Source organism: Oncorhynchus kisutch, linkage group LG30 (genome assembly GCF_002021735.2).
Source record: "Oncorhynchus kisutch isolate 150728-3 linkage group LG30, Okis_V2, whole genome shotgun sequence".
NCBI lineage: Eukaryota > Metazoa > Chordata > Actinopteri > Salmoniformes > Salmonidae > Oncorhynchus > Oncorhynchus kisutch.
This window is the reverse complement of record NC_034203.2, coordinates 45,473,598-45,492,387: the sequence shown is the minus strand read 5'-3', so window position 1 is coordinate 45,492,387 and position 18,790 is coordinate 45,473,598. Positions and strand designations below refer to the sequence as shown.

General features: G+C 49.0%; 2 protein-coding genes across 2 annotated transcripts in view; one reads left to right on the top strand and one right to left on the bottom strand.

Annotated features, from left to right (window-relative positions):
• miga1 (mitoguardin 1) overlaps window positions 1-2,070 on the bottom strand; it is a 30,315-nt gene extending 28,245 nt beyond the window's left edge. The window contains exon 1 of the mRNA XM_031810437.1: window positions 1,665-2,070. The gene's annotated coding sequence lies outside the window, so the exon portion shown is untranslated. The remainder of the gene's footprint in view (window positions 1-1,664) is intronic.
• A 1,528-nt stretch (window positions 2,071-3,598) lies between these two features.
• The window catches only part of usp33 (ubiquitin specific peptidase 33), a 66,240-nt gene continuing 51,048 nt past the window's right edge, over window positions 3,599-18,790 (top strand). The window contains exon 1 of the mRNA XM_031810434.1: window positions 3,599-3,780. The gene's annotated coding sequence lies outside the window, so the exon portion shown is untranslated. The remainder of the gene's footprint in view (window positions 3,781-18,790) is intronic.

The window sequence follows — 18,790 nt, the reverse complement described above, 5'->3', positions numbered from 1 at the left end:
ATATCGCAATTTCTGACTTTCGTGTCGCACCTGCCTGGTTGAAATATGTTTTTCATGTGTTTGTATGCGGGGACTTGCCTAGTTAAAGTAAATCATTTTGTTTTATTTTTTTTACATTTATTTGACTTTTAGGTAGCCTAGCCATTATGGTTCAACTCTCCTCTCTGGTAATGTTGACAATGAACATAACCACTAGAAAAAAAGGCTAGAGTGGAAACAATTTAGTGTCAACATGTTAAGTATCCAGGGATAACATGCTGCATTGCTATCCTGCCCCTCCTATGAATCAAAACACCTGCCCCTACATTCTCCTGTCTGTCTGAAAGGGGGATACCTAGTCAGTTGTTCAACTGAATGCATTCAACTGAAATGTGTCTTCCGCATTTAACCCAACCTCAGTCCTCTCCTGTACTCCCTGTTCACCCACGACTGCACGGCCAGGTACGACTCCAACACCATCATTACGTTTGCTGACGACACAACAGTGGTAGGCCTGATCACCGACAACAATGAGACAGCCTATAGGGAGGTCAGAGAACTGGCAGTGTGGTGCCAGGACAACAACCTCTCCCTCAATGTGAGCAAGGCTAAGGAGATGATTGTGGACTTCAGGAAAAGGAGGGCCGAACTCGCTCCACATCGACGGGGCTGCAGTCGAGCAGGTTGAGAGGTTTAAGTTCCTTGGTGTCCACATCACCAACAAACTATCATGGTCCAAACACACCAAGAAAGTCATGAAGAGGGCATGACAACGCTTTCTCACACTCGCAAGACTTAAAAGATTTGGCGCGGGTCCCCAGATCCTCAAAAAGTTCTACAGCTGCACCATCGAGAGCATCCTGACCGGTTGCATTCCCGCCTGGTATGGCGACTGCTCGGCAGCAGACTAAGGCCCTACAAAGGGTAGAGAGTACAGCCCATTAAGTCACTGGGGACAAGCTTCCTGACAGAACTGTCAAAGACTCCAGTCCCCCAAGTCAGACTGTTCTCTCTGCTACCGCACGGCAAACGGTACCAGAGCACCAAGTCTAGGTCAAAAAGGCTCCTTAACATCTACCCTCACGCCATAACACTGCTAAACAATTCATCAAAATGGCCACCAGGATTGAGCATCACCCCTCCAACCATTGTTTTTACACTTCTGCTACTCGCTGTTTATCTATGAATAGTCACTTTACCCCTACCTACATGTACAAATGACCTTGACTCACCTGTACCCCCACACATTGACTCTGTACCTCCTGTGTATAGCCTCATTGTTATTTTATTGTGTTTTTTTTTTAACATGTAGTAAATATTTTCTAAATCCTAATTAAAACTGCATTGTTGGGCTTGTAAGTCAGCATTTCACGGTAAGGTCTACACCGGTTTGTATTCAACGCATGTGACAAATACAAGTTGATGAGTTGACAAGTGAAATCAGGTGTGTCTTCTCTGGAATAGCCTAGACCTAACACACGGAACGGCTAGGGGTCCCTGAGGTCTGAAAACAGCACCCACTAGACAGAGACGCAATCGCACATACAATGCATTGCTACTAGCTAGCTCAATAAGCTAACTAAATAACTAGCTAGCTGACTCTAGCTAATGCAAATATGCAGAAACTGAAGACTAACGTACAACACATTGTCAGTTAAAGCCTACATGCATAGAGTCAAGTGTACCTTCAAGGCTTCAGTGTGATTTTCCCAATACCGGCTGCCAAAGCTACCTCTTGCACGTGCGAGCAGTCTACCTTCAGGAAAAAAATCTGCATATCTCCAATGAGCAACGTCATGATCCAGAAGGTCGGTTTTCCGGTGGGGTGGGGGTGCTTTCAAAATAAAAGCCCAGCGCAAAGCTTGGACATGTTCCTACACAGTCAAACTATTTCGACGTCTTAAATCTATTTATAGTAGGATTGTCAAACGTATTCCATGTCAAACCCTGCTCTAGCCAACAGCTGGCAGATACGGGTAGGCTAGTCTACATGATGAGATTAACAGCTGGCAGTCAAGCATCGATCGTCATGTCACTTGTACACTTAAGCCACTATTTTACCTTCATAAAGACCCTTGCTATTTACTGGAAAAGAGTCACCATCCATTTTCCTCACGCTGTGAAATTCATAATAATTTATTTAATCTGTAGCCTAATAAACAGCATGATTCCCCAAGACGTTGTGGTAGGACCACACAATATAACATCGCGTGACTCCAAGTTTACTTTGATATGATGGTTATTATATCAATATTTGCACATAAAGGCGTTTCCACCGCCATTTCTCGCATAATTATTTTACCGACATGGCACAAAATAGATCCCACCATGTTGAACAAACAAATGATCTGTCAGCATTTATAACATTTTACCCAAACTTCCTGTTTCCATCACAGCTGTCATAATTTTTGTTACATGGTATGATACTCGCATAAAAACTATAGATGGAAACGTGGTTATAGACTATGTAGAACTCCAAGTCAAAATCTATTTCAATTTGTTTATTGTGCAGAATCTGAATTTTGTTATCCCACTCTTAGTCGTCAGGTGACGCAGCAACACCCATTTGGCGGATCCATGTGTGGTTTCACAGCGGGTGGGAAAGGAGTTAGGTGCGGTTGAATCAGTGAAGGTAACCTGTAGTGGACTTCTGATATTTGTTTGTTTCTTCTAACCCGGGCGAGTGGGCGCTCCGTGTCACGCAACTTGGGTAAAGATCTATTTCTTGCTTTGCTCTTAGGAACAGGGAACCATTGAAAGTAGTGATTTCTGGGGTAATGTTAAGTGTGGAGGTGGAGCAATTGAAGTTGAAGATTCCTGGTGTTTGTGATGCCCACCGTTTGGTGAGACGCAGACCTGGGGGGTGAGTGTGGTGAAAAAGAGGAGTCACTGTCAGTCCTTTTTAGTTTTGAGTCAGAGTCTTTACCAACAAGTTCATGTTGGGTTATAGCAGGTATCCTGTTTGAGCTTTTGTGCCGAATCCACTGCGGTGTTTCAGGTGCCACGTTTATGGTCCTGATGCAGCAGTTTGTTGGAGGGAGATTCCAAGATGTGGGAAGAGTGCAAGAGGACATGGGATCGAGGATTGGGTAGTTTCTGTGGATACAGTTGTATGTGTCAACTGCAGAAGTGCCCATGTTGCTGGGGGTTAGACGTGTCTGGTGCAAGAGGCAGGTTGAGGTGGCTAGAGTCAGAGTAGTGCAGAAGGTGCCGTATGCTGAGGCAGTGAAGAAAGTAGAGGAGGATGGGTCAAGGGTGAGAGTTCCTGAGAGGATCCCTGTGAGTAGTAGATATGTGCCAGCACAGAGGGAAACGAGTGATGTATGCTTCAGTAAGGTTGTCTTCTTAGCAATGGTTATCAACAGTAATGCAGAAATGGAACATAATTCAGAGAAAATAGATGTTGTGGTGGCATCTGCAGAGAAGTATTTGACTTCAGAAGAGTTACAGGGTGTGTTGAATGGCGGTGACCCATCCTCCCAGGCCGTTGGCAGCAGATGGGGTCAAATTATTGTTATTATTTTTTCATTCTTTTTTATTTTATTTTGTATCACAAAGTATAATGGATTTATATTATAGTCCAGTTGGGGGCGGTAATGCAGCATATTGGATGCAAACCGCCGTTAAACTCCAAAGAAGAAGGCGGATCCACAACCTGGAAGTTGTGCGTTACGAATGAACGGTTTTCTCTTTAAAACTGTTACATTTCGAAGTAATGTCAAGGATAGCTCTTGAGCCGGTGTGTTAGCTTTCAAAGATAACCGGAGCATTTCTTCCTAACTGTAATTTCCAAACGTGCAGGTAAGAGCCAACAGGTTATAATCGGGGGGTTGCTGCAGAGACGAAAAGCCAGCAGCAGTTGACGTTTACTAGCTAATGTTAGCATCATCCATTTGTCAGTCTCTTTTTTTTTTCTTCTTCACATCAAGACAGGTATTGTTAACTAGCATGAATCGTGTTAATGTTCAGATAACTCTGCTTGATTCACATCGGGATTGAATTGAACCTTAAACATATTTCACATCGACTGGTTAGCATGTTGGCTAGTTAGCGCCCCGGGCCAACTGCCCTTTTGGCCGTTAGCTTAGCTAGCCTCTGTCAGAGATCTGGCGCACCGACTGAACTGCCGGTAATGTCCGCCCCGTGTGCCAGTAGCTAGTAGCTTACTAAATACATTACATCCAGTTGCTAGCAACCGTTTTGACGTGCTGGTTGATTATTATTAACTGGTCTGAGAAATGCAAGGGGCTAATAGGGAATGTGATGTACATGTTTCTTGTATGAATCAGCTTGAGGTCCAGTGCTTGGTAGTAAGGCATCATGAGGGTGAAGTAGGCGAAGAAACATGAGCAGAAATGCCCCGCCCAACATTTGGCTGTACTTGATAATTCAGATGAATTTATGTATTTCAAAGTTAATTGTGAAAATAGAGTAATATTGGAGATCATGAATTGATGAGGCTTTGGGTGAAAAACCTCTTCTCTGAGGATCGGATTGGTGTTGATGGTTTCAAGGATATATATACTGCATTCGGAAAGTATTCAGACCCCTTGACTTTTGACACATTGTTACATTAGCCTTAATCTAAAATGGATTAGTTTTTTCCCCCAATCTACACAAATGTATTAAAAAAATATTTAAATATGGAAATATTACATTTACATAAGTATTCAGACCCTTTACTCAGTACTTTGTTGAAGCACCTTTAGCAGAAATTACAGCCTCTAGTCTTCTTGGGTATGACACTACAAGCTTGACACACCTGTATTTGGGGGAGTTTCTCCCATTCTTCTCTGCAGATCAAATCAAACTTTATTTGCCACATGCACTGAATACAACAAGTGTGGACTTCACAGTGAAATGTTACTTACAAGCCCTTAACCAACACTGCAGTTCAAGAAGAAGAAAAGATTTACCAAGTAGGCTAAAATAAATAGTAACACAAAAAGAATAACGATAACGAGGCTTTGCCAATGTAAATTGTCCAGTGGCAATTTTTATTAATTGTTCAGCGGCCTAATGGCTTGTTGAGGAGCCTTTTGGTCCTAGATGTGGCGCTCCGGTACCACTTGCCGTGCAGTAGCAGAGAAAACAGTCTATAACTTGGGTGACTGGAGTCTCTGACAATTTTATGGGCTTTCCTCTGACACAGCCAAGTATATAGGTCCTGGATGGAAGGCAGCTTGGCCCCAGCTACCCTCTGTAGTGCCTTGCGGTCGGAGGCCAAGCAGTTGTCATACCAGGCAGTGAAGCAGCCAGTCAAGATGCTCTCGATGGTGCAGCTGTAGAACTTTGAGAATCTGAGGGCCCATGCCAAATCTTTTTATCCTCCTGAAGGGAAGAGGAGTTGTCATGCTCTCTTCACGACTGTGTTGGTGTGTTAGGACCATGATAAATCCTTAGGGATGTGGACACCGAGGAACTTGAAGCTCTCGACCTGCTCCACGACAGCCCTGTCGATGTGAATTGGGGCGTGTCGGCCCTCCGTTTCCTGTAGTCCACGATCAGCTCCTTTGTCTTGGAGAACCTTGAAGTGTTTTTATCAGCTGTGTAAAGTGCGTTTATTAGTGTGTGTGTTTGAGTCAGAGTTTGAGTCAGAGAGAGTGAGATGTTTGTGAGTGGAAGAGTGCAGCTGGGATCTATGCAGGCTGATAGTTGTGACCTGAGAAAACACTATTGATCTGTAAGGCAATTTACCTGACCTGCTGGACCATCAACTGTCTAGTGTTCTCACACCACGCTCCCTGGGCTGGGCTGGGTTTGGCTGTCGAGGTAGTTTCTCTCACCACGCTCCCTGCTGGAGTCACTATTTGAGGTACATGCTGACTAGACCACACAAGCCATTGCGCGCATGTTGATTTTGTCCCCCCACACCAGACGCGATCAGGACACGCAGGTTGAAATATCAAAACAAACAGAACCAACTATATTAATTTGGAGACAGGTCGAAAAGCATTAAACATTTATGGCTAGCTAGCTTGCTGTTGCTAGCTAATTCGTACTGGGGTATAATCATTGGGTTGTAATTTGATGCACAAGGTCCTGTACTCTGACAATTAATGCACAGATAAATGGGTAAACAGTTAGTTTATAGTAATCTCTACTAGAGGTTGACCGATTATGATTTTTCAACACCGATACCGATTATTGGAGGACCAATAGAGCCGATACTGATTAATCGGCCAATTTAATAAAATAAAATAAAATATATATTTATATTTATTTATTTGTAATAATGACAATTACAACAATACTGAACTAACACTTATTTTAACTTAATATAAAACATAAATAAAATCAATTTAGCCTCAAATAAATAATGAAACATGTTCAATTTGGTTTAAATAACGCAAAACCAAAATGTTGGAGAAGAAAGTAATGTGTGCCATGTAATGTGTGCCATGTAAAAAAGCTAACGTTTCAGTTCCTTGCTCAAAACGTGAGAACATATGAAAGTTGGTGGTTCCTTTTAACATGAGACTTCAATATTCCAAGGTAAAGGTTGTAGTTAATATAGTTTTATAGGACTATTTCTCTCTATACCATTTGTATTTCATATACCTTTGACTATTGGATGTTCTTATAGGCACTTTAGTATTGCCAGTGTAACAGTATATGGGTATATGGTCCTAAAAACCAATGAGGAGATGGGAGAGGCGGGACTTCCAGCGTGTTAAGCGTCACAATTAGAACCAAGTTCTAGAGTAGTGTGGTCAATGTGTTAGAGCAGTGTGTTAGAGCAGTGTGGCCAGTGTGTTAGAGCAGTGTGGCCAGTGTGTTAGAGCAGTGTGGCCAGTGTGTTAGAGCAGTGTGGCCAGTGTGTTAGAGCAGTGTGGCCAGTGTGTTAGAGCAGTGTGGCCAGTGTGTTAGAGCAGTGTGGCCAGTGTGTTAGAGCAGTGTGTTAGAGCAGTGTGGTCAGTGTGTTAGAGCAGTGTGGTCAGTGTGTTAGAGCAGTGTGGCCAGTGTGTTAGAGCAGTGTGTTAGAGCAGTGTGGTCAGTGTGTTAGAGCAGTGTGGTCAGTGTGTTAGAGCAGTGTGGTCAGTGTGTTAGAGCAGTGTGTTAGAGCTGTGTGGTCAGTGTGTTAGAGCTGTGTGGTCAGTGTGTTAGAGCAGTGTGTTAGAGCTGTGTGGTCAGTGTGTTAGAGCAGTGTGGTCAGTGTGTTAGAGCAGTGTGTTAGAGCTGTGTGGTCAGTGTGTTAGAGCAGTGTGGTCAGTGTGTTAGAGCAGTGTGTTAGAGCTGTGTGGTCAGTGTGTTAGAGCAGTGTGGTCAGTGTGTTAGAGCAGTGTGTTAGAGCTGTGTGGCCAGTGTGTTAGAGCTGTGTGGCCAGTGTGTTAGAGCAGTGTGGCCAGTGTGTTAGAGCAGTGTGGTCAGTGTGTTAGAGCAGTGTGTTAGAGCTGTGTGGCCAGTGTGTTAGAGCTGTGTGGCCAGTGTGTTAGAGCAGTGTGGCCAGTGTGTTAGAGCAGTGTGGCCAGTGTGTTAGAGCAGTGTGGCCAGTGTGTTAGAGCAGTGTGTTAGAGCAGTGTGTTAGAGCAGTGTGTTAGAGCAGTGTGTTAGAGCAGTGTGTTAGAGCAGTGTGTTAGAGCAGTGTGGCCAGTGTGTTAGAGCAGTGTGGTCAGTGTGTTAGAGCAGTGTGTTAGAGCAGTGTGGCCAGTGTGTTAGAGCAGTGTGGCCAGTGTGTTAGAGCAGTGTGGTCAGTGTGTTAGAGCAGTGTGGTCAGTGTGTTAGAGCTGTGTGTTAGAGCAGTGTGGTCAGTGTTAGAGCAGTGTGGTCAGTGTGTTAGAGCAGTGTGTTAGAGCTGGGTGGCCAGTGTGTTAGAGCTGGGTGGCCAGTGTGTTAGAGCTGGGTGGCCAGTGTGTTAGAGCTGGGTGGCCAGTGTGTTAGAGCTGGGTGGCCAGTGTGTTAGAGCTGGGTGGCCAGTGTGTTAGAGCTGGGTGGCCAGTGTGTTAGAGCTGGGTGGCCAGTGTGTTAGAGCAGTGTGGTCAGTGTGCTAGAGCAGTGTGGCCAGTGTGCTAGAGCAGTGTGGCCAGTATGCTAGAGCAGTGTGGTCAGTGTGTTAGAGCAGTGTGTTAGAGCAGTGTGGCCAGTGTGTTAGAGCAGTGTGTTAGAGCAGTGTGGTCAGTGTGTTAGAGCAGTGTGTTAGAGCAGTGTGGTCAGTGTGTTAGAGCAGTGTGTTAGAGCAGTGTGGTCAGTGTGTTAGAGCAGTGTGGTCAGTGTGTTAGAGCAGTGTGGTCAGTGTGCTAGAGCAGTGTGGTCAGTGTGCTAGAGCAGTGTGGCCAGTGTGCTAGAGCAGTGTGGCCAGTATGCTAGAGCAGTGTGGTCAGTGTGTTAGAGCAGTGTGTTAGAGCAGTGTGGCCAGTGTGTTAGAGCAGTGTGTTAGAGCAGTGTGGCCAGTGTGTTAGAGCAGTGTGTTAGAGCAGTGTGGTCAGTGTGTTAGAGCAGTGTGTTAGAGCAGTGTGGTCAGTGTGTTAGAGCAGTGTGGTCAGTGTGTTAGAGCAGTGTGGTCAGTGTGTTAGAGCAGTGTGGTCAGTGTTAGAGCAGTGTGGTCAGTGTGTTAGAGCTGTGTTTTAGAGCAGTGTGTTAGAGCAGTGTGGCCAGTGTGTTAGAGCTGGGTGGCCAGTGTGTTAGAGCTGGGTGGCCAGTGTGTTAGAGCTGGGTGGCCAGTGTGTTAGAGCTGGGTGGCCAGTGTGTTAGAGCTGTGTGTTAGAGCAGTGTGGTCAGTGTGCTAGAGCTGGGTGGCCAGTGTGTTAGAGCAGTGTGGCCAGTGTGTTAGAGCAGTGTGGCCAGTGTGTTAGAGCAGTGTGGCCAGTGTGTTAGAGCAGTGTGGCCAGTGTGTTAGAGCAGTGTGGCCAGTGTGTTAGAGCAGTGTGGCCAGTGTGTTAGAGCAGTGTGTTAGAGCAGTGTGGTCAGTGTGTTAGAGCAGTGTGGTCAGTGTGTTAGAGCAGTGTGGCCAGTGTGTTAGAGCAGTGTGTTAGAGCAGTGTGGTCAGTGTGTTAGAGCAGTGTGGTCAGTGTGTTAGAGCAGTGTGGTCAGTGTGTTAGAGCAGTGTGTTAGAGCTGTGTGGTCAGTGTGTTAGAGCTGTGTGGTCAGTGTGTTAGAGCAGTGTGTTAGAGCTGTGTGGTCAGTGTGTTAGAGCAGTGTGGTCAGTGTGTTAGAGCAGTGTGTTAGAGCTGTGTGGTCAGTGTGTTAGAGCAGTGTGGTCAGTGTGTTAGAGCAGTGTGTTAGAGCTGTGTGGCCAGTGTGTTAGAGCTGTGTGGCCAGTGTGTTAGAGCTGTGTGGCCAGTGTGTTAGAGCAGTGTGGCCAGTGTGTTAGAGCAGTGTGGTCAGTGTGTTAGAGCAGTGTGTTAGAGCTGTGTGGCCAGTGTGTTAGAGCTGTGTGGCCAGTGTGTTAGAGCAGTGTGGCCAGTGTGTTAGAGCAGTGTGGCCAGTGTGTTAGAGCAGTGTGTTAGAGCAGTGTGTTAGAGCAGTGTGTTAGAGCAGTGTGTTAGAGCAGTGTGTTAGAGCAGTGTGTTAGAGCAGTGTGTTAGAGCAGTGTGTTAGAGCAGTGTGGCCAGTGTGTTAGAGCAGTGTGGCCAGTGTGTTAGAGCAGTGTGGTCAGTGTGTTAGAGCAGTGTGGTCAGTGTGTTAGAGCAGTGTGGTCAGTGTGTTAGAGCAGTGTGGCCAGTGTGTTAGAGCTGGGTGGCCAGTGTGTTAGAGCTGGGTGGCCAGTGTGTTAGAGCTGGGTGGCCAGTGTGTTAGAGCTGGGTGGCCAGTGTGTTAGAGCAGTGTGGCCAGTGTGCTAGAGCAGTGTGGCCAGTATGCTAGAGCAGTGTGGTCAGTGTGTTAGAGCAGTGTGTTAGAGCAGTGTGGCCAGTGTGTTAGAGCAGTGTGTTAGAGCAGTGTGGTCAGTGTGTTAGAGCAGTGTGTTAGAGCAGTGTGGTCAGTGTGTTAGAGCAGTGTGGTCAGTGTGTTAGAGCAGTGTGTTAGAGCAGTGTGGCCAGTGTGTTAGAGCAGTGTGGCCAGTGTGTTAGAGCAGTGTGGTCAGTGTGTTAGAGCAGTGTGGTCAGTGTGTTAGAGCTGTGTGTTAGAGCAGTGTGGTCAGTGTTAGAGCAGTGTGGTCAGTGTGTTAGAGCAGTGTGTTAGAGCTGGGTGGCCAGTGTGTTAGAGCTGGGTGGCCAGTGTGTTAGAGCTGGGTGGCCAGTGTGTTAGAGCTGGGTGGCCAGTGTGTTAGAGCTGGGTGGCCAGTGTGTTAGAGCTGGGTGGCCAGTGTGTTAGAGCTGGGTGGCCAGTGTGTTAGAGCTGGGTGGCCAGTGTGTTAGAGCAGTGTGGTCAGTGTGCTAGAGCAGTGTGGCCAGTGTGCTAGAGCAGTGTGGCCAGTATGCTAGAGCAGTGTGGTCAGTGTGTTAGAGCAGTGTGTTAGAGCAGTGTGGCCAGTGTGTTAGAGCAGTGTGTTAGAGCAGTGTGGTCAGTGTGTTAGAGCAGTGTGTTAGAGCAGTGTGGTCAGTGTGTTAGAGCAGTGTGTTAGAGCAGTGTGGTCAGTGTGTTAGAGCAGTGTGGTCAGTGTGTTAGAGCAGTGTGGTCAGTGTGTTAGAGCAGTGTGGTCAGTGTGTTAGAGCAGTGTGGTCAGTGTGCTAGAGCAGTGTGGCCAGTGTGCTAGAGCAGTGTGGCCAGTGTGCTAGAGCAGTGTGGCCAGTATGCTAGAGCAGTGTGGTCAGTGTGTTAGAGCAGTGTGTTAGAGCAGTGTGGCCAGTGTGTTAGAGCAGTGTGTTAGAGCAGTGTGGCCAGTGTGTTAGAGCAGTGTGTTAGAGCAGTGTGGTCAGTGTGTTAGAGCAGTGTGTTAGAGCAGTGTGGTCAGTGTGTTAGAGCAGTGTGGTCAGTGTGTTAGAGCAGTGTGGTCAGTGTGTTAGAGCAGTGTGGTCAGTGTTAGAGCAGTGTGGTCAGTGTGTTAGAGCTGTGTTTTAGAGCAGTGTGTTAGAGCAGTGTGGCCAGTGTGTTAGAGCTGGGTGGCCAGTGTGTTAGAGCTGGGTGGCCAGTGTGTTAGAGCTGGGTGGCCAGTGTGTTAGAGCTGTGTGTTAGAGCAGTGTGGTCAGTGTGCTAGAGCTGGGTGGCCAGTGTGTTAGAGCTGTGTGTTAGAGCAGTGTGGCCAGTGTGTTAGAGCTGGGTGGCCAGTGTGTTAGAGCTGGGTGGCCAGTGTGTTAGAGCTGGGTGGCCAGTGTGTTAGAGCTGTGTGTTAGAGCAGTGTGGTCAGTGTGCTAGAGCAGTGTGGCCAGTGTGCTAGAGCAGTGTGGCCAGTATGCTAGAGCAGTGTGGTCAGTGTGTTAGAGCAGTGTGTTAGAGCAGTGTGGCCAGTGTGTTAGAGCAGTGTGTTAGAGCAGTGTGGTCAGTGTGTTAGAGCAGTGTGTTAGAGCAGTGTGGTCAGTGTGTTAGAGCAGTGTGGTCAGTGTGTTAGAGCAGTGTGGTCAGTGTGTTAGAGCAGTGTGGTCAGTGTGTTAGAGCAGTGTGGTCAGTGTGTTAGAGCTGGGTGGCCAGTGTGTTAGAGCTGGGTGGCCAGTGTGTTAGAGCTGGGTGGCCAGTGTGTTAGAGCTGGGTGGCCAGTGTGTTAGAGCTGGGTGGCCAGTGTGTTAGAGCTGGGTGGCCAGTGTGTTAGAGCAGTGTGGTCAGTGTGCTAGAGCAGTGTGGCCAGTGTGCTAGAGCAGTGTGGCCAGTATGCTAGAGCAGTGTGGTCAGTGTGTTAGAGCAGTGTGTTAGAGCAGTGTGGCCAGTGTGTTAGGCAGTGTGTTAGAGCAGTGTGGTCAGTGTGTTAGAGCAGTGTGGTCAGTGTGCTAGAGCAGTGTGGCCAGTGTGCTAGAGCAGTGTGGCCAGTATGCTAGAGCAGTGTGGTCAGTGTGTTAGAGCAGTGTGTTAGAGCAGTGTGGCCAGTGTGTTAGAGCAGTGTGTTAGAGCAGTGTGGCCAGTGTGTTAGAGCAGTGTGTTAGAGCAGTGTGGTCAGTGTGTTAGAGCAGTGTGTTAGAGCAGTGTGGTCAGTGTGTTAGAGCAGTGTGGTCAGTGTGTTAGAGCAGTGTGGTCAGTGTGTTAGAGCAGTGTGGTCAGTGTGTTAGAGCAGTGTGGTCAGTGTTAGAGCAGTGTGGTCAGTGTGTTAGAGCTGTGTTTTAGAGCAGTGTGTTAGAGCAGTGTGGCCAGTGTGTTAGAGCTGGGTGGCCAGTGTGTTAGAGCTGGGTGGCCAGTGTGTTAGAGCTGGGTGGCCAGTGTGTTAGAGCTGTGTGTTAGAGCAGTGTGGTCAGTGTGCTAGAGCTGGGTGGCCAGTGTGTTAGAGCTGGGTGGCCAGTGTGTTAGAGCTGGGTGGCCAGTGTGTTAGAGCTGTGTGTTAGAGCAGTGTGGCCAGTGTGTTAGAGCTGGGTAGCCAGTGTGTTAGAGCTGGGTGGCCAGTGTGTTAGAGCTGGGTGGCCAGTGTGTTAGAGCTGTGTGTTAGAGCAGTGTGGTCAGTGTGCTAGAGCAGTGTGGCCAGTGTGCTAGAGCAGTGTGGCCAGTATGCTAGAGCAGTGTGGTCAGTGTGTTAGAGCAGTGTGTTAGAGCAGTGTGGCCAGTGTGTTAGAGCAGTGTGTTAGAGCAGTGTGGTCAGTGTGTTAGAGCAGTGTGTTAGAGCAGTGTGGTCAGTGTGTTAGAGCAGTGTGGTCAGTGTGTTAGAGCAGTGTGGTCAGTGTGTTAGAGCAGTGTGGTCAGTGTGTTAGAGCAGTGTGGTCAGTGTGTTAGAGCAGTGTGGTCAGTGTGTTAGAGCAGTGTGGTCAGTGTTAGAGCAGTGTGGTCAGTGTGTTAGAGCTGTGTGTTAGAGCAGTGTGTTAGAGCTGTGTGGTCAGTGTGTTAGAGCTGTGTGGTCAGTGTGTTAGAGCAGTGTGTTAGAGCTGTGTGGTCAGTGTGTTAGAGCTGTGTGGCCAGTGTGTTAGAGCAGTGTGGCCAGTGTGTTAGAGCAGTGTGGTCAGTGTGTTAGAGCAGTGTGTTAGAGCTGTGTGGCCAGTGTGTTAGAGCTGTGTGGCCAGTGTGTTAGAGCAGTGTGGCCAGTGTGTTAGAGCAGTGTGGCCAGTGTATTAGAGCAGTGTGGCCAGTGTGTTAGAGCAGTGTGTTAGAGCAGTGTGTTAGAGCAGTGTGTTAGAGCAGTGTGTTAGAGCAGTGTGTTAGAGCAGTGTGTTAGAGCAGTGTGTTAGAGCAGTGTGGCCAGTGTGTTAGAGCAGTGTGGTCAGTGTGTTAGAGCAGTGTGGTCAGTGTGTTAGAGCTGTGTGTTAGAGCAGTGTGGTCAGTGTGTTAGAGCAGTGTGGTCAGTGTGTTAGAGCAGTGTGTTAGAGCTGGGTGGCCAGTGTGTTAGAGCTGGGTGGCCAGTGTGTTAGAGCTGGGTGCCAGTGTGTTAGAGCTGGGTGGCCAGTGTGTTAGAGCTGGGTGGCCAGTGTGTTAGAGCAGTGTGGCCAGTGTGCTAGAGCAGTGTGGCCAGTATGCTAGAGCAGTGTGGTCAGTGTGTTAGAGCAGTGTGGCCAGTGTGTTAGAGCAGTGTGTTAGAGCAGTGTGGTCAGTGTGTTAGAGCAGTGTGTTAGAGCAGTGTGGTCAGTGTGTTAGAGCAGTGTGGTCAGTGTGTTAGAGCAGTGTGTTAGAGCAGTGTGGCCAGTGTGTTAGAGCAGTGTGGCCAGTGTGTTAGAGCAGTGTGGTCAGTGTGTTAGAGCAGTGTGGTCAGTGTGTTAGAGCTGTGTGTTAGAGCAGTGTGGTCAGTGTGTTAGAGCAGTGTGTTAGAGCTGGGTGGCCAGTGTGTTAGAGCTGGGTGGCCAGTGTGTTAGAGCTGGGTGGCCAGTGTGTTAGAGCTGGGTGGCCAGGTGGTGTTAGAGCTGGGTGGCCAGTGTGTTAGAGCTGGGTGGCCAGTGTGTTAGAGCTGGGTGGCCAGTGTGTTAGAGCTGGTGGCCAGTGTGTTAGAGCAGTGTGGTCAGTGTGCTAGAGCAGTGTGGCCAGTGTGCTAGAGCAGTGTGGCCAGTATGCTAGAGCAGTGTGGTCAGTGTGTTAGAGCAGTGTGTTAGAGCAGTGTGGCCAGTGTGTTTAGAGCAGTGTGTTAGAGCAGTGTGGTCAGTGTGTTAGAGCAGTGTGTTAGAGCAGTGTGGTCAGTGTGTTAGAGCAGTGTGTTAGAGCAGTGTGGTCAGTGTGTTAGAGCAGTGTGGTCAGTGTGTTAGAGCAGTGTGGTCAGTGTGTTAGAGCAGTGTGGTCAGTGTGTTAGAGCAGGTGTGTCAGTGTGCTAGAGCAGTGTGGCCAGTGTGCTAGAGCAGTGTGGCCAGTGTGCTAGCAGTGTGGCCAGTATGCTAGAGCAGTGTGGTCAGTGTGTTAGAGCAGTGTGTTAGAGCAGTGTGGCCAGTGTGTTTAGAGCAGTGTGTTAGAGCAGTGTGGCCAGTGTGTTAGAGCAGTGTGTTAGAGCAGTGTGGTCAGTGTGTTAGAGCAGTGTGTTAGAGCAGTGTGGTCAGTGTGTTAGAGCAGTGTGGTCAGTGTGTTAGAGCAGTGTGGTTCAGTGTGTTAGAGCAGTGTGGTCAGTGTTAGAGCAGTGTGGTCAGTGTGTTAGAGCTGTGTTTTAGAGCAGTGTGTTAGAGCAGTGTGGCCAGTGGTGTTAGAGCTGGGTGGCCAGTGTGTTAGAGCTGGGTGGCCAGTGTGTTAGAGCTGGGTGCCAGTGTGTTAGAGCTGTGTGTTAGAGCAGTGTGGTCAGTGTGCTAGAGCTGGGTGGCCAGTGTGTTAGAGCTGTGTGTTAGAGCAGTGTGGCCAGTGTGTTAGAGCTGGGTGGCCAGTGTGTTAGAGCTGGGTGGCCAGTGTGTTAGAGCTGGGTGGCCAGGTGTTAGAGCTGTGTGTTAGAGCAGTGTGGTCAGTGTGCTAGAGCAGTGTGGCCAGTGTGCTAGAGCAGTGTGGCAGTATGCTAGAGCAGTGTGGTCAGTGTGTTAGAAGCAGTGTGTTAGAGCAGTGTGGCCAGTGTGTTTAGAGCAGTGTGTTAGAGCAGTGTGGTCAGTGTGTTAGAGCAGTGTGTTAGAGCAGTGTGGTCAGTGTGTTAGAGCAGGCAGTGGTGGTCAGTGTGTTAGAGCAGTGTGGTCAGTGTGTTAGAGCAGTGTGGTCAGTGTGTTAGAGCAGTGTGGTCAGTGTGTTAGAGCTGGGTGGCAGTGTGTTAGAGCTGGGTGGCCAGTGTGTTAGAGCTGGGTGGCCAGTGTGTTAGAGCTGGGTGGCCCAGTGTGTTAGAGCTGGTGGCCAGTGTGTTAGAGCTGGGTGGCCAGTGTGTTACACGCTGGGTGGCCAGTGTGTTAGAGTCTGGTGTGGTCCAGTGTGTTAGAGCAGTGTGGCCAGTGTGCTAGAGCAGTGTGGCCAGTGTGCTAGAGCAGTGTGGCCAGTGTGCTAGAGCAGTGTGGTCCATATGCTAGAGCAGTGTGGCCAGTGTGTTAGAGCAGTGTGTAGAGCAGTGTGGTCGTGTGTTAGAGCAGCTGTGTTAGAGCAGTGTGGTCAGTGGTTAGAGCAGTGTGTTAGAGCAGTTTGTGTCAGTGTGTTAGAGCAGTGTGGTCAGTGTTGTTAGAGCAGTGTGGTCAGTGTGTTAGAGCAGTGTGGGTCAGTGTGTTAGAGCAGTGTGGTCAGTGTGTAGAGCAGTGTGGCCAGTGTGCATAGAGCAGTGTGGCCAGTATGCTAGAGCAGTGTGGTCAGTGTGTTAGAGCAGTGTTGTTCGAGCAGTGTGAGCCAGTGTGTTAGAGCAGTGTGGCCAGTGTGTTAGAGCAGTGTGTTAGAGCAGTGTGGTCAGTGTGTTAGAGCAGTGTGTTAGAGCAGTGTGGTCAGTGTGTTAGAGCAGTGTGGTCAGTGTGTTAGAGCAGTGTGGTCAGTGTGTTAGAGCAGTGTGGTCAGTGTGTTAGAGCAGTGTGGTCAGTGTTAGAGCAGTGTGGTCAGTGTGTTAGAGCTGTGTTTTAGAGCAGTGTGTTAGAGCAGTGTGGCCAGTGTGTTAGAGCTGGGTGGCCAGTGTGTTAGAGCTGGGTGGCCAGTGTGTTAGAGCTGGGTGGCCCAGTGTGTTAGAGCTGTGTGTTAGAGCAGTGTGGTCAGTGTGCTAGAGCTGGGTGGCCAGTGTGTTAGAGCTGGGTGGCCAGTGTGTTAGAGCTGTGTGTTAGAGCAGTGTGGCCAGTGTGTTAGAGCTGGGTAGCCAGTGTGTTAGAGCTGGGTGGCCAGTGTGTTAGAGCTGGGTGGCCAGTGTGTTAGAGCTGTGTGTTAGAGCAGTGTGGTCAGTGTGCTAGAGCAGTGTGGCCAGTGTGCTAGAGCAGTGTGGCCAGTATGCTAGAGCAGTGTGGTCAGTGTGTTAGAGCAGTGTGTTAGAGCAGTGTGGCCAGTGTGTTAGAGCAGTGTGTTAGAGCAGTGTGGTCAGTGTGTTAGAGCAGTGTGTTAGAGCAGTGTGGTCAGTGTGTTAGAGCAGTGTGGTCAGTGTGTTAGAGCAGTGTGGTCAGTGTGTTAGAGCAGTGTGGTCAGTGTGTTAGAGCAGTGTGGTCAGTGTGTTAGAGCAGTGTGGTCAGTGTGTTAGAGCAGTGTGGTCAGTGTTAGAGCAGTGTGGTCAGTGTGTTAGAGCTGTGTGTTAGAGCAGTGTGTTAGAGCAGTGTGGCCAGTGTGTTAGAGCTGGGTGGCCAGTGTGTTAGAGCTGGGTGGCCAGTGTGTTAGAGCTGGGTGGCCAGTGTGTTAGAGCTGTGTGTTAGAGCAGTGTGGTCAGTGTGCTAGAGCAGTGTGGGCCAGTGTGCTAGAGCAGTGTGGCCAGTATGCTAGAGCAGTGTGGTCAGTGTGTTAGAGCAGTGTGTTAGAGCAGTGTGGCCAGTGTGTTAGAGCTGGGTGGCCAGTGTGTTAGAGCTGGGTGGCCAGTGTGTTAGAGCTGGGTGGCCAGTGTGTTAGAGCTGGGTGGCCAGTGTGTTAGAGCTGTGTGTTAGAGCAGTGTGGCCAGTGTGCTAGAGCAGTGTGGCCAGTGTGCTAGAGCAGTGTGGCCAGTATGCTAGAGCAGTGTGGTCAGTGTGTTAGAGCAGTGTGGTCAGTTGTGTTAGAGCAGTGTGTTAGAGCAGTGTGGTCAGTGTGTTAGAGCAGTGTGGTCAGTGTGTTAGAGCAGTGTGGTCAGTGTGTTAGAGCAGTGTGGTCAGTGTGTTAGAGCAGTGTGGTCAGTGTGTTAGAGCAGTGTGGGTCAGTGTTAGAGCAGTGTGGTCAGTGTGTTAGAGCTGTGTGGTCAGTGTATTAGAGCAGTGTGTTAGAGCTTTGTGGTCAGTGTGTTAGAGCTGTGTGGTCAGTGTGTTAGAGCAGTGTGTTAGAGCTGTGTGGTCAGTGTGTTAGAGCTGTGTGTTAGAGCAGTGTGGCCAGTGTGTTAGAGCAGTGTGGCCAGTGTGTTAGAGCAGTGTGTTAGAGCTGTGTGGTCAGTGTGTTTAGAGCAGTGTGGTCAGTGTGTTAGAGCAGTGTGGTCAGTGTGTTAGAGCTGTGTGGTCAGTATGTTAGAGCTGTGTGGTCAGTGTGTTAGAGCAGTGTGGCCAGTGTGTTAGAGCAGTGTGTTGGAGCAGTGTGGCCAGTGTGTTGGAGCAGTGTGGCCAGTGTGTTGGAGCAGTGTGGCCAGTGTGTTAGAGCAGTGTGGCCAGTGTGTTAGAGCAGTGTGGCCAGTGTGTTAGAGCAGTGTGGCCAGTGTGTTAGAGCAGTGTGGCAGTGTGTTAGAGCAGTGTGGCCAGTGTGTTAGAGCAGTGTGGCCAGTGTGTTAGAGCAGTGTGGCCAGTGTGTTAGAGCAGTGTGGCCAGTGTGTTAGAGCAGTGTGGCCAGTGTGTTAGAGCAGTGTGGCCAGTGTGTTAGAGCAGTGTGTTTAGAGCAAGTGTGTCAGTGTGTTAGAGCAGTGTGGTCAGTTTGTTAGAGCAGTGTGGCCAGTGTGTTAGAGCAGTGTGTTAGAGCAGTGTGGTCAGTGTGTTAGAGCAGTGTGGTCAGTGTGTTAGAGCAGTGTGTTAGAGCTGTGTGGTCAGTGTGTTAGAGCTGTGTGGTCAGTGTGTTAGAGCAGTGTGTTAGAGCTGTGTGGTCAGTGTGTTAGAGCAGTGTGGTCAGTGTGTTAGAGCAGTGTGTTAGAGCTGTGTGGTCAGTGTGTTAGAGCAGTGTGGTCAGTGTGTTAGAGCAGTGTGTTAGAGCTGTGTGGCCAGTGTGTTAGAGCTGTGTGGCCAGTGTGTTAGAGCAGTGTGGCCAGTGTGTTAGAGCAGTGTGGTCAGTGTGTTAGAGCAGTGTGTTAGAGCTGTGTGGCCAGTGTGTTAGAGCTGTGTGGCCAGTGTGTTAGAGCAGTGTGGCCAGTGTGTTAGAGCAGTGTGGCCAGTGTGTTAGAGCAGTGTGTTTAGAGCAGTGTGTTAGAGCAGTGTGTTAGAGCAGTGTGTTAGAGCAGTGTGTTAGAGCAGTGTGTTAGAGCAGTGTGGCCAGTGTGTTAGGAGCAGTGTGGCCAGTGTGTTAGAGCAGTGTGGTCAGTGTGTTAGAGCAGTGTGGTCAGTGTGTTAGAGCTGTGTGTTAGAGCAGTGTGGTCAGTGTGTTTAGAGCAGTGTGGTCAGTGTGTTAGGTCAGTGTGTTAGAGCTGGGTGGCCAGTGTGTTAGAGCTGGGTGGGCCAGTGTGTTAGAGCTGGGTGGCCAGTGTGTTAGAGCTGGGTGGCCAGTGTGTTAGAGCTGGGTGGCCAGTGTGTTAGAGCTGGGTGGCCAGTGTGTTAGAGCTGGGTGGCCAGTGTGTTAGAGCTGGGTGGCCAGTGTGTTAGAGCTGGGTGGCCAGTTGTGCGTTAAGAGCAGTGTGGTCAGTGTGCTAGAGCAGTGTGGCCAGTGTGCTAGAGCA